Source organism: Rattus rattus, chromosome 2 (genome assembly GCF_011064425.1).
Source record: "Rattus rattus isolate New Zealand chromosome 2, Rrattus_CSIRO_v1, whole genome shotgun sequence".
Taxonomy (NCBI): domain Eukaryota; kingdom Metazoa; phylum Chordata; class Mammalia; order Rodentia; family Muridae; genus Rattus; species Rattus rattus.
The window spans coordinates 110,050,593-110,064,553 of NC_046155.1; the positions used below are offsets into that span (position 1 = coordinate 110,050,593).

Consider the following 13,961-nt stretch of genomic DNA (forward strand, 5'->3'; position numbering starts at 1 on the left):
TATCCAAAATAGACACGGGTCCTGCAGACAGCATAGGTTTACCAAGAGTGTGCCAACCAAGAAGATAAAGATAAATACTGTCACCCCCAGATGTTTTCAAACAGTTAGATATTCTTTGAGATCTAGAGGCTTAAATGCTACAAATTTTATCCTCAAGTTTCTTGTCTGTTATTCTGTGACATTGACATTGCAAATAGCAATATAACTTAACAAAGCTCTATTGAAGGGAGTTGTGACTCATAAACAGTATTTATTGGGTAGCTGTAATAAGGGACAAAAGTCTTCATGTTACCTGTTGAGTTCTCATCTTAGATGAGACAACACTGAAAGTTTTATGTCAATGTGTATTGGTTTTGTATGGTTTAGTTTGGTTTTGTAAGACAAAAAAAATCTCAAACATAGCCTAGCCTGGCCTTGGAATTGCTATGTAGCCAATGATGGCCCTTCAACATCTATTCTTCCTACCTTTCTCCCAAATGCTGAGATTACAGATCTGTCCCATGCCTGACAATTTTTATAAAGTATGTGTTAGAAGTGAGTTTCCAGGTGTTAACCAACTAGCTTAAGAATATATCATTAGCACGAATCTTATGTATTAATATATCCATCCCAATCAGGTCACACAGATAAATCACATTTTGTGTTAGTTTTCTCTTCTCATTGTCTTTATAATGTGTATATTAGTAAATGATGTTTTGTGATCCTTCTCTACTTCAGTCTCGCACTATAAACTTCATTCTTATTTTAATATCATTTTAGAATTAACATTGAGCTTATTTTCTAGTCTAAATTTATTCATTTTCAGCACTGCATACGGTTTCACTCTTTAATAAGTAAAAATGCACGTGTAGTCATTTGTGCTGTATGGAGATTTTGCAATTACAAATAAAGACATTACAAGCAAAAAGGTTAAATATGTTCTATTAATTTAGAACTCATTAATTAACAATATTATTTGGTAGTCATTAAATTAATAGGTCTAGAAATAAGATGTTTCCATGCCTCTCTCCTATTCACCTGAGAAATTTTCTTGGAATTAAAAATGTAAATGTTTTCCTAGATTGAGGTTTTAGAAAACAAACGTTGACAATTTATGATAGTAAAAGGTATTTAAAAGGACTTAAACATATTGGGTATCTGCTTGTTTTAAAAAGTCCTGAATGACTTGGTTCAGAGGTAATGCAGATCAAAACTGCTGTTCATACTAATTATAATTATTGGAAGAATACAGAAAAACTTACGTAAAGGTAACATACTTCCAAATCCCCTTGTCTCAACTGCATCAACAGCAGACATAGTAGCAGGTAATTTTGAAGAATGATCTCTCTTATTATTTATTACTGTATTCAAAGTTCAATGCGCAAGGTAAATGTTAAGTTACAGACTTGAACTTCCAGTTCCTAGGATATCATATGGTACTACATAAAATGAAAATATGCTCTCCACTGATAACTGTTAATTCTGCCAAATTTGTAGAAGTCAAATGTAGAATTTAGAGAGGAAAGGTAAATAAATATCTAATCATCTGAAATAGTTCAAGAATTTATTCAGCAAAAGTAACTTTCTGATTTGAAGCACTATGGTGATTATATTCTCCTCATATACTTCCTCACTCTCAAGGAACTTACTCAAAGCCATTGATAAACTATGTTTCTGCCTCAGCTACTATCTCAACCTCCCCTTTCACTCTACTGTATGCAGCTCGCCATTCGAATTCTCCTAAATACCAAATTCAGAATCTTTTTCTCAGCATCCCACTTGCCCTTTCCAGAGAACCTGTTACAGTTTATTATCTTTTCCTGGAACCTCTTTTTGTGGCTCCCAATCCTACATTCACTCAAGTCCCTCCCTCACTGTGTTCTAACAATATTCTTTCTAGAATACTTTCCTTCTCCCTACCTGCCTATTCTCCTGAAGACCCTCTTGCTGGGTCCTCCATCGCCCGCTAGATTTCCATTTCTTCTACAGTCCTTCTGGAAGACATAGAAAGACTCTAGCCATTTGTTCTTCTGTATCTATGTAGCATTTTACTTATGCCTTTATTATAGTGATTAGTACACTACACATTAATTATCCATTCACAGTCCTGTCTGCCTCTACTCAACTGCCAAATTCCTTGAGAGCTGCTTCATTTACTTTTACATTCATGGCGGGAAGTCTTAGACATTCTATGAATGACTGAGTAACAATGTTTAAGACGCAGTGGCAAATGATTAAGTAAAAAGAGACCACTAAATAATCTGTCATTTGGAAAGAGAATTAAATGAACAAAATTGATGTCCCTCTGACCTGTGAATGAATCAAAACCTAGGAAACCTATTAAAATGCAGGTGTAGGATTCTCCAGGACTACCCTGTCTGGTAATTACGATAAATCTGAGAAGGCTGCATGAAAGCAATGCTTGATTTGCTTGGTTGACCTAAGGAAATTCTAATTGTGTAGAAAATGTTTAATCTGACTCACCGCCACAGTTAGTTCAACACTGTTGCCTCCTCCCTGGCCCACATGACTAAACTAAAAGATAAAGGGCTAAAAATGTTGCTAATATCACTTAGATCTAGCAATTACTGGGGCTCTAGTGCTGCAGAGCAAATATTGATAGTCTTTAAAAATAAATGTGATTATTTTTAATAACCCCTCTTCCACCACTTCCAGCACCTTCTCCTGCTGAAGAAAATTGTAAGTACACTTAACTACTTACACGTCACGTAAATCAATACACCATTATAGAAATAAATAAAATTATCCTATTATGTACAGTAATTCCTCTAAAAATACTCGAGAGAAACGGAGAGCATCTTTACTGTTTATGGGTGCATTAACGTTAACAAATGCCCAAGTGTGCTATCAGGTAAAGCCAAGCACTAGCTGTTTCCTTCAAGTATCACCTTGGGAAAATTACACTTGACCAGATTTTTTTATAGTAAATGCTCTCTGGGAAGTCATAGGCCCATCTGGAAGATGCAATAACTGAGTGAAACCGCTGGGGTACTTCTAGGTAAATTGCAGCTTCGGTGAACTGGTACCCTGGAATACTGAAAGAGTCAATGGAGCATTGAGTGACGATGTCTTTCCTCTTTGGGGGATTATTGCTAAGCTAGGAGAGAGCACCTTACACCATTAAGAATATCACCCTTGATCTTTGGTCTCCGATAACGACTGACAGCAGAAAATGGTCCTAGCAACTTTCTAGATTGTTAAATTTAATGTATGATCTATGCATATTTTATCAGAAACAATAAGATAGAGCAAGCTCTTTACTCTGGCAAGTAGCATATTCCAAAGTTGTCTTCTTTGAATTTTCTTACTGATAAGAGACACAGGCATAAATGTTAAAACCATATTATTTCATGTAAAACCTAATCCAAATATCAAAAACATTCAATTCAACTGCTAATAAATTAAGCAAGAAAGACAATAATTCAACCTGCAATCTTCTGGAGCTAATTATGTGCTAAGCCTTCTGGCAGGCACTGGGAATACAAGGGGACATAAAAATGTCTCTGTCATCTCAATAATTGTACTGTTCTGGGGGAATAAAAAAGTATTAAGAAAAATATGTTCTATAAAAGGAACATGTCGTTATGTATAGTTAAAAATTTGAAAAATCGCACCACTTAACAGATTTATTTTCATCATAAAATTTAGTCATTAAGAAATAAAAAATAAATTATAATATAGCATTATAGATATGACAGTAAATCTGGTTATTTTCATAATAAGTAGCAACATTGTGATCACGCATAACTGGGCCACTAAATGAAAAACTAAATGAATTTACATATTAAATTTACTTTTCACACGCTTAAAAACAGTTTGTGCAACTGAAAATGAGAATTTATTTCTTGGGCATTTACCTTATATTGCTTATCATGCTTCTTATCTATGTAGGTTAGTTGAGTTCAAGCCACATGTGATGGTTTATGCCTGTCATCCCAGCCCTTGGGTGGCAGACGAATGGGGATTGCCAAAGGTTTGAGTAGCCTAAGCTACATAGTGAGTTCCAGGTCAGCCAAGGCTACAGAGTGGAGCTCTATCTAGAAGCAAACAAAAGAGTGTGTGTGTGTGTGTGTGTGTGTGTGTGTGTGTGTGTGTGTGTGTGTGTGTGTGTATTCAACAGCAGGTTTTCCTAGGGTTTATTGTAGCATCCTTTAAAATGGGGCTGGTCAATGGGTAAGAGTATATACTACTCTTGCAAAGGATATGAGTTCAGTTCCTACCACCCCTATCTGGCAGCTCACAGACTTTAACTCCAGTATACTACACTGCCCTCTTTTGGCCTCTGAGTATCCTGGCTTGTGAGGCCACTGGGGGACTATTTCAGAGTCTGTCCCTCTGTAGCAGCAGGGGTCTATTACCACCAAAGTCCAAATGAACAGCCTTTGTCTGGGCTTCTGCCCCAGAACATACTGATATCTGAGGGCTGTGTAGAATGCTCCCCAACCCTCACCTAAGCATTCTGGGAGAGCTGGTGTTAGCCCTGAGATCATGAGAGCAGGAGAACTGATGGAAAGTGTGTGGGTGACCTGGCTCCAAGAGCATGAACATGGGAGAGCTGGCCCCCCAATGTCTCCCATAATACCCCTCTTGCTTCTTGCCATCTATGTGAGGCAGCCATGCTGGCCCTGAGCTCATCAGAACAGGAGAGCTGCCCTGCTCCTCACCTGTTTCAGCACTCAGGAGAGCAGGCCTTGAACTTCATCTGGGCAGCACAGTAGAGATGAGCCAGATGGCAGGTAGAGGGCATGAACATGATGAGCATGGGAGAGATCATCCTTCCCCACTTGCCATCTACATCAGGCAGGAGATCTAGCCCTGAGGTCGTGAGAACAGGAGAGCTATTCTTATTCCTGTCCTGATGCAGCACTAGGGAATAGAGCAGGCCCTGCATTTTCCCCAGACAGCACAGTAGACATATCCCTGGGTCAGGGGTTTGCAGATGATCTGGCCCAAGGCCATGAGTGTGAGAGAGCCAGCCCTGCCTGTTGTCTGCTGGGTGGTGGCACAGTCAAGGGAGAGATGCCTTCCTCCCCTTCCTTGTCCCGCAATATCTATGGCAGGCAGGAAAGCTGACCCTGGGATCATGAGAGTGGAAGAACTAGCCATGTCCCTCACCAGCTGCAACACTCAGGAGAAAGTGCCCTGTACCTAGCCTGGCCAGCAGGGTAGTGTTGGCCCTGGTAGTAGGGGTTGCTGGTGAGCTGACACGGAGGGCATGAAAGAGGGAGAGCCAGTAGGCTGACCAGCTCAGGTACCTCTCAGGCCCAGATGCAGGACTTTGAATTGGAATATGCCAACACCTACCCATTCAGTGAACTGCTAGAGCGTGTGAAGTGTCTTGTCCAAACTTCAAGAGTCCAAGACCCAACACTTCAGGATCTCCATGACAGGGCAACAACAGGATAGCCAAGAGAAGTCCCAGTAAAGGTCCAGTATCAATCGAGTATCAGAATCTAAAGGTCTTGTACCAGATCAAGGAGTCATTACAATGAACATTTGCAAGAGAAGCAGTGTGGATAGAGGGTAGACTGCGGGACACAGTGACAACACAGCTTCCACAATGAGATGGTTTTCTGTTGGCAGTTTGGGGGAGGGTTGCAAGTGTAGAGGGCAAATAGAAGGAGAGGAGAAGATAAGTTGGATTTTAGGGAGCATGATGTGAAATTCACAAAGAATCAATGTTAAGTAAAGTCAAGTTTCCGAAGGTCATGAAAATTATGTTCTATAACAACAAATATCAAAGTTGGAACACAAACTATGTTTGGATGTGAATTTAAATTCCACATCTGTCTCTTCACTAGCATGTAGCTTATCAAATATGCAAATCCTTAGCTACAAATTAAGATTCAAAGGAAGGTAGAAGTTGGTAACACTGAACGCAAAACAGAAAAGTATAAAATATATTTTTGTAATGGACATATAGGTGGTAACAGGCTATTTTGTTTTTCCCATAGCCTTCATATAAATAGCCTTAATATTGCAACTTTGAGCAAAGGCCATGCTTGAATATTAAGCCAATCTGTTTCATGAAAATCTCTTGAGTTTTCCTCGAAGGCAGTTTTATAAAATTCTTGAATGGAATCTGGACCCAGGCCTTGTTTCTCTAGCACTCCATGCGGGATGACTCAGTGGTAACATACTTGCTTACCGTTACTACAGATTCCCAGATGGCAAACCCATGGCTACACTGGAGCAAGCAAAACTAAGAACCTGGCTCCTGTTTGGTCTTTGTAATGGCTTCTTTTACCTTATTTATTTTTTCCTAAATAAATAATCTGCGTGCTTCGCTGCCTGATGGGGTGGCACTTACTTCTATCTGCTTACAGAAGTTCATACTATTAAGAAGAATTTTAATGTTAGCAACAGTCCTTACATTTGGAAATACACTGACATGCACAATGTGCTTTCAGACACTAGGTCTTGTCTTCACAGCAGGACTTTGCCTTACAATGCTGGTGTCCCCAAGGATCCCTTCCATAACTTTTTCTCTTCCTTCTTTACAGTCTCCCTGGGAACTATCATCCACACCTGTGAATTCACCCACCATCTACAATGTGATGATGCTCAGATCTCTATTTTCAGCTTAGTGCTCACCTGGGAGCTGTAGGTCTGAACACTCAGCTGTCTAAAGCTCTCAGGGCATTCAATGGAGACTCTCAGCATGCACAAATTTTATGCTCTCTTCTCCCAATCTGCTACCTTCTCACATTCTCTAGAAGTCAATAGTCGACAAGTACTCAGTTGCCCACACTGAGAATAATCAAATCCTTACATCTCTGTTTCTGTATGTAATTGAGTCCTGCATTGGTCTCAGTGGACTTCCTTCTTTTTTTTTCTAAGCTGTTTCCATAGTCTGAGTCTTTACCTTGTTTCATAACTAGAAAAACTTTCTATGTCTCTTCTCTGTGTCTTGACCCCACTGTTGGATTATCTTTCAACTTCCCTCCGAAATTGATGGTGCTAGAAATAAAATAGTCCCCTAGCTAAAGTCTTCAGAAAATGTCAGATAGTCACTACAGGTACAAAGATTGTCAATAGGGCAAACTCTGAAACACTTGACTGAGAGTACACTAAATTTCACCATGCCACTCTAAACTATGTCCCATCAACTTTATATTTCTCCTGCCCTGGACATAGTAAGCACAGCGTGTATTTTCTACTTTCGAAATGTAGCTAGCATCCTTTACTAGTACAATGTCTTATGACAGAAATTCTTTCCCTCCTACTCTTCCTTCAGGGTGCGTTTCAACATTCTCCAATACCACCAAGCATGGTCAGAGCTTCTAGTCTAACGGAAAATATATCTCATCTGTAAAGTTATGCACACACACACCAGAAAGCCCTATTAAGATCTGAGGCATTCAGTCATAGGAATCCTTTTATTCTTTATAAGTCTTATAGTCCACAAGCTTAATAGAATTAGAGTCATATGGTTTTCAAAGACACAGCACGATGTTCATTTCACAGACATTTGAAAGTCCCTGTAGTCCTACAATTAAAACCAAAGTGAAGTTAAGGAATGTCCTCTTCCTTGGTCATAGTTATAATTATAATTTCAAATGTGATCGCTTCTCGGCCTTTTGGCTAAGATCAAGTGTAGTATCAAATGTGTTTGAGTAAAAACAGTCCTAATCTATTGAAAATTTAAATTCCAACGTATTAAAATACAGAGCTAGTGAAAATTAAAGTCAATGTCTTAAAAAATTGTAACAGGTAATAAACAAAAACCACTAGTATGTTTAATATGTGAAAAATTCATTCACAAATAAGTGAGAGTTTATTTTCTAACAGCATGATATGACAGTTATTGATGAATGGAGAAGGAAAAGCACAGCGAGATAGGCCTCTATAGTGTGCAACATAGTTGAGAAATGCAGGAAGTAAACCAATACTGGAATAACATTGTTCATTTTTATAGGTATTTTAAGACTGTGTGTTAGTGTGTTGGTTGGGGTGGTAGCCGTGATGGTGTCTGGAGCTGTAGAGAGCCCAGAGAATGACATCAGAAACCCTGCTCTACCACTTTCCTTATTTCCTAAAACCACAGAACCCACAGGTAAGTAGGGAATCTGGTAAGCCCTGTGATCCTCCAGTCTCAGACTTTCTCAAAGCTATGCTTACAAGCTTTTCCCTTACCTGTATTTGGTTGCTGAGGTCTCAATGCCAGGTCCTCATGCTGAGACAACAGGGGCTCTGGTCCACTCCCAAGTCCTACCTTAATGATATCTATAACATGGCCCCCAATTTATTGTTCCTGACCTTCTTTTCCAACAAGATCAGACTGTGCTATTTCTCAAATATATATCTCTTGTGCTGGAAATGAATTTTCTATTTTTCTTTAATGTTATCAAAACTGTTTTCTCAACTTATTTCTTTCATTCAGCCTTCACTCTTGAAGACAAGGTGAATAAACCATTTTTAAAAGGTCATTGTAAAATGTTAATAAAGTACTAATTCTCTCAAAAAGGCAAGTTTATGTAAATAACTAAGTAAATCTACACTTTTTATGGATTCTGTGGACTTGCTCCTCCTATGAACACAATACATTCCCTTGCATTTATAAGGAGAAAGGAAAAAGGAAAAAGGAGAAAGGAAGAGGAAAGGAAGGAAGGGAGGAAGGAAGGAAGGAAGAAAGGGAAAGAGGGAAAGGAGGGGCGGAGGATGGAAGGAATTTAATGAGTGATTGATGCTGATGGAACTCTGTGGTCCAGTTTCCAAGTCTCCATACTGAGCTGAGGTCCGAAGGGGCCTATGGACTTGTGCAGATCACTGACATCTTGTACTTAAGATGCACGAATTTCCAAATGTATAATCTAGCCTCTTAGAGAATAACTTAGATATCTATTTATATTATCTTTGAAAATAAGTATTTCTCCTCTGCCCTATTATATATTGTTTTAAGAATACTCCTCTTGGACTATGAGTATTATATACTGGTATACCTGTTTCAGTGAATTACAAGCAGCACACTATTTTGTTTTGCAGCTTGTTGTATAGACTGTCAGACACATAGATATCTGATGTCAAGGTGCTTATCCTATGAACTCAACCTGAGGCACATCGGTTTACCTACAGTAAATATTCATTGAATCTTTATTGTTAATGCTCTCACAGACTACCTTTTTGTCCTAATTTTGGTTTAACTATGCTATTGACTTCCACAATTGTTTTAATTACTTGACCTCTCTTTATATAGTTTAACTATAGCTGTATTATGTGTAACTATCTCATTTCTCTGAGCATATCCATAAGTCAAATATGATACATAGGCAGCAGGTAGATAGAAATGATAGACAGATGAATGATACATAGATAGATGACAGATAGATAGATAGATAGATAGATGACAGATAATAGATATATGTAAATTTCTCTCAAGTGTTAGAAATACCACCTCCCATAGTCATATGTTAATTTTGCTTCATCAAATGGACCCTATCTATATAAATAAAGTTGGACTTGTCAGTCAAGACACACTGAGTAGGCCTTAAGCAGCCATGATTCATACAATCTCATTTCCATGGTGATTGCCTTAAATACCATATCTTCAGTCAGCACTTAGTCTCCCATGAAAATAAATTGAGCTTTGCAGTCCCTTTGGGGTTTAAAAGGCACTTCAGAAGTCTGGCTAGAAAGTGCAAATATGCTGTCTTCTTTTTGGTTCTCTGGCTTTTTCAAGGTGGGATTTAGATATGGCTCCATTTCCCCCAGAAAATTAATTATAAATCCCATACCTACTGTCACCCAAAGTTTAGCTTCAAAAATGGACAACAGTTTGAAGAAGGGAAGAGTGAGTGTTCTGACTTTCCTTGATTCAGATTAGGTTTCTCTCACGTATGTAGATGTGAAATAGAGAAGACGATCTGAAGAAGTTAAGTCCTGGTTTTTGTTACTTGGCCTGATGTGTTCCATTTTGTTTCACTGCTCACACTTTTTATTCTAGGCTGAAGAAATGAGTCCTATAATGCTGTGTGACTAACACATTCACAAAACTGATGCGAGAAGACTTTTAAGTTCACATAATGGATGTTTGCCAATTTATCGCTTCCATTATTTGGACATCAGCTGTGTGTGCGCCATGGAAACAGGTATAGCTTTTATTTGAACTCATTTTCCAGGGCTGAGGCAACTAAAATTAAGAGGCATTATGTCACTGCTTATCAATTCTTTATCCATCACTAAAACCGAAGCACATTTGGAATGAAAAGCTTGTGTTCACTTTGTAATTCTGCATGGTGGCTTGAAAGTATGAGCAACTGTGGCTTACTTTTGTATTACCTCAATTTTGAGGATCCTGGATTCTCTCATTATTACCACCAAGGTTCCCAAATGCGTAGGCATAGGAAGGAAGATTCCCATCCTCTCTTCTAGCCTAACCTCACTGACATTGTTTGTTTGTAACTCTGAAGTTATCAGAAGCTGTTCTGCACACACACATGCACATGCACATGTACACAATGCATATCATTGATTCAGTCTACATTATGAAAAATACACCCTTATGATGGGTTTGGCAAGGTTAGCACTCATGAATCTTATAAGAAAACTATGGTAAAAAGTAGATATCAATTCTTCTCAATCATTTTCCAAATACTTTTGTTTCCTTATTCCATGTACTGTATATATCCAGCTTGGGTATGCATTAAGGAGACAGTATACCTTGGGATAAGGTATTGGACAGCTGTGACCTTGACATGTCATTGGCCTCTCTGGACCTCAACTGACCATTGAGACCTAGAAACTGGAGGTTACCTAGTCATATAAACAATTAATAATGAAGTTAAAATTTTAGAGCTATATATTAGAAAGAGTTTCATCATCTTTCCATTCTTCCACAAGACTTAAATTGTACAGAGATAGACAGCTCACCATGGTGACTATAAAAATCACCTCAAAAAATCAAGGTCAAATGCCTTTAAACACACTGGAAGAAGGAATAGCTTCTGGCCTTATGACCAACATTGTTTAAGAAAAATATAAGAATCATAAATGTGAGTCATGTGTGTATTTTTAAATGTTCTAACTGCCACAATAAATAAAAAGAAATTTTAAGTCCTATTCTATTTAACCCAATATATCTCAAATATGTCAGTTTAATATGTAATCAGGGTAAAATTTTCCACATTCATCTTAAAAACCCTTGCATATATTTTATATTTACAGTGCATCTCATTTTAGACCAGTGACATTTTGACCATTCAAAACTGCTTTCTCCATTACCCTGTGTTGTATTGAGAAAAAAGTGCCAGGATATAACTTGAGAAAAATTCTGGACATCTCTAAGGCCATGCACATTCCTCTTTCTTGTCAGTGCAGGAGTAAAATTCACTGTTAATAATTGTATTGGTACAGATTATTAAGGTTTTTATTGCTGAAGACCTTCCACCCAGGCTTAGAACATTACTCTTACACATATCCCAGAAGGAAAGAAATGTAGAGGGCTATGCTCATGCTATGTTGGAGACATGGCTGGACAATGCATAGGAAGGAGGAACTATACCGTTGATTCAGTACATACTCATGATGGGTTTGGCGATGTTAGCACTCACAAAGCCTATCTATGTAGTGAACACTAATGTTCTATGTCACTATTGAGGAAACTAAATAATACAGGCTCACATGTACAACAGCAGGTAGAAAAGAAAGTCAAATGTAGGATGTCAAGACTTAAGTGGAGTGGTTGCTCGATATAACCCTGATTCATGAAACTTGAGAGCAATCATCATTTAAACAGTCCACAAAACTAATAACCTCTTCTGATCTTTGAGATGCTGCTACAATATATCACCTTTACAAGCTTGGGTTAACCCTTTCCCTAGAAGTATTTGAAGTTTCTTTCAGTTCCTTCCCTACCACAAAGACATATCATTTTTCTTCTAGTATTACTGAATCAACCCAATTGCAATACCTTGTTAGGGAGAATGGTCATCCTTACGTATTTTTGTATCATCAATGCTTTTATAGGATCTCTAGTTTTAAAAATAAGGGAGAGAGAGATGTTTGTGGACAGACGTATGTTATCAACAGGAAAGTCTGGTACTGCCGTCTTTTCTATGACTTTGGGAATATGGGTTCGCTCTTTTAAGATGCAATTTTATAGTATGTTAAATAAAAACAGTAAGAGTCACACGCCAGGGTTGTTGTAAGAACTATGTGTAACTTATTTCATGTGCATAAATGGCTACTTTTCTTTTCATTTGTTCTTGCATCTGTGGCTCCATAGAGTATGACTGCTCTCCCGACACATTACCAGGAATGGTGGCTGTATACTTCAATAGACCCCCTCCAACACGATACCGGAAAACAGAAACTCTAGGCTTCATTCCCCCTCAGCCTACTCATCAGAACTGCAGTAAACAAGATAGATACTTTATGTGCATTTTTTGTTTCCCTTTGGAGGAAATATTATCCCTTAAGACTCTGCCAAAAATATTTTGCCCGAGATGTTCCTAGGAGATTTTGTGTCACTGGTCAGTCACCCTTCCTACTCATATTTTGCTTCTGGTCATTTCTGTTTTATAGTCAATGCAAACTGTCACACCAGGAAACTTAGCCTTGTTTAGCCCTGAAGGAGAGGATAATGAGAGAAGAGGTGAGAATCACCTCGCTCTGCAAAAATCAATGTTATTGATTGGTGGACTGAGGTAACTGGAAACTACTTGCTAGATGTAGTGGAAAAGAATGAAGGAAGGAGATGGGCAAGAATCTCCATAATGAAAATGAACAGACTGTCCTGAGAACAATGCTCATTACGGATGAAGAGTCCTGCATCATCAATGCCCACCCCTACCCAGCATCTACTGTTCCAGTCATTCTGTAAATCTTCTGACATGTTTATCTGAACCACAACAGTGTTGAGGCCTATACTCACAGACCCTCAGTTTTTCTTCAAACTATCTTGGATTTTTCTTATCTATTTGCGTGAGCTGTATGTTTTTTTCTGAACTAGTCAATACCCTTTCAAAAGTATAGGATTTTCCTGAGAACAATAGTGCTTAGATTTCAAATTTGAATCAAATCCAGTAACTCGTCACTCATTATTTGTAGACATGGATGTAACTTATTATTAATGTTTGCCTCTGAGAGAGAAAACAGTGCTTACCTTGCATGAGATATTCAGCCTTTACCTGTTAAAAAATACCAACTGGTGACAATATGGAATTTTCATGCTTATAAAGAAGCAGCCATGAATACCCCACAATAGAGATTCATGATATTGCGCTAGAAACAAACTGATAAAAGACAGAAAACAAAGATGCTTCATTTAATGAAGAAATTAACAAGTCTGTGTCACCCTGAGTCATCATAGGGGGAACGTAAACCTATTTTCTGCATTTAAATATCTGACTGAATAATAAAAATTAGAAGCTAACATAATATTCAGTTCTTTACAATGCTCTAGAATATACAAGGTAATGTCACACATATTATCTTGCTTATACTTTTACCTGAAAATAGATTTTTTTTCACACAATATATTCTGACTATGGTTTCCTTTTCCCCAACTCTTCCCCTCTTCAGCACCCAATGAAATCCATGGAAGTATTTTAATGTTATTTTGAGGCATCTTTCATGTATAAAGTGATGACATGGGTCTTTTCTAGGTTATAAAATTAATATTTAAATTTTAAAAAATAAAGTTAAAAGCCTAGACTTAATTTTTTGTTTTACTTCATAATCATATTATTATACTTATAAATCTAGCAGGGATTTAGATTTTGCATTAAAAATTTTATAACTTAATTAAATCCCTTAATATTTTAACCTGAACTTAATATACTTGTAAAATTTCCATGTTTAAATATTTTATCTGAGTAACAAACAAAACTTTAAAAGTACTTAAATTATTTATATCTAATTATAAATCTTAAAATATGTGTTTTAAATTTTTCCATAATTTGTAAGTGGAATGTTTCTAAAATATTTTTAATATTATAAGTAAAAATCCATTCCCTACTATT

The 13,961-nt window shown here is 37.5% G+C and overlaps 1 protein-coding gene and 1 pseudogene across 1 annotated transcript in view; one reads left to right on the forward strand and one right to left on the reverse strand.

The window, feature by feature from the left end:
- Dlg2 (discs large MAGUK scaffold protein 2) overlaps positions 1-13,961 on the reverse strand; it is a 1,821,467-nt gene that overhangs the window by 1,306,785 nt on the left and 500,721 nt on the right.
- LOC116895103 lies at positions 7,565-7,660 on the forward strand (annotated as a pseudogene).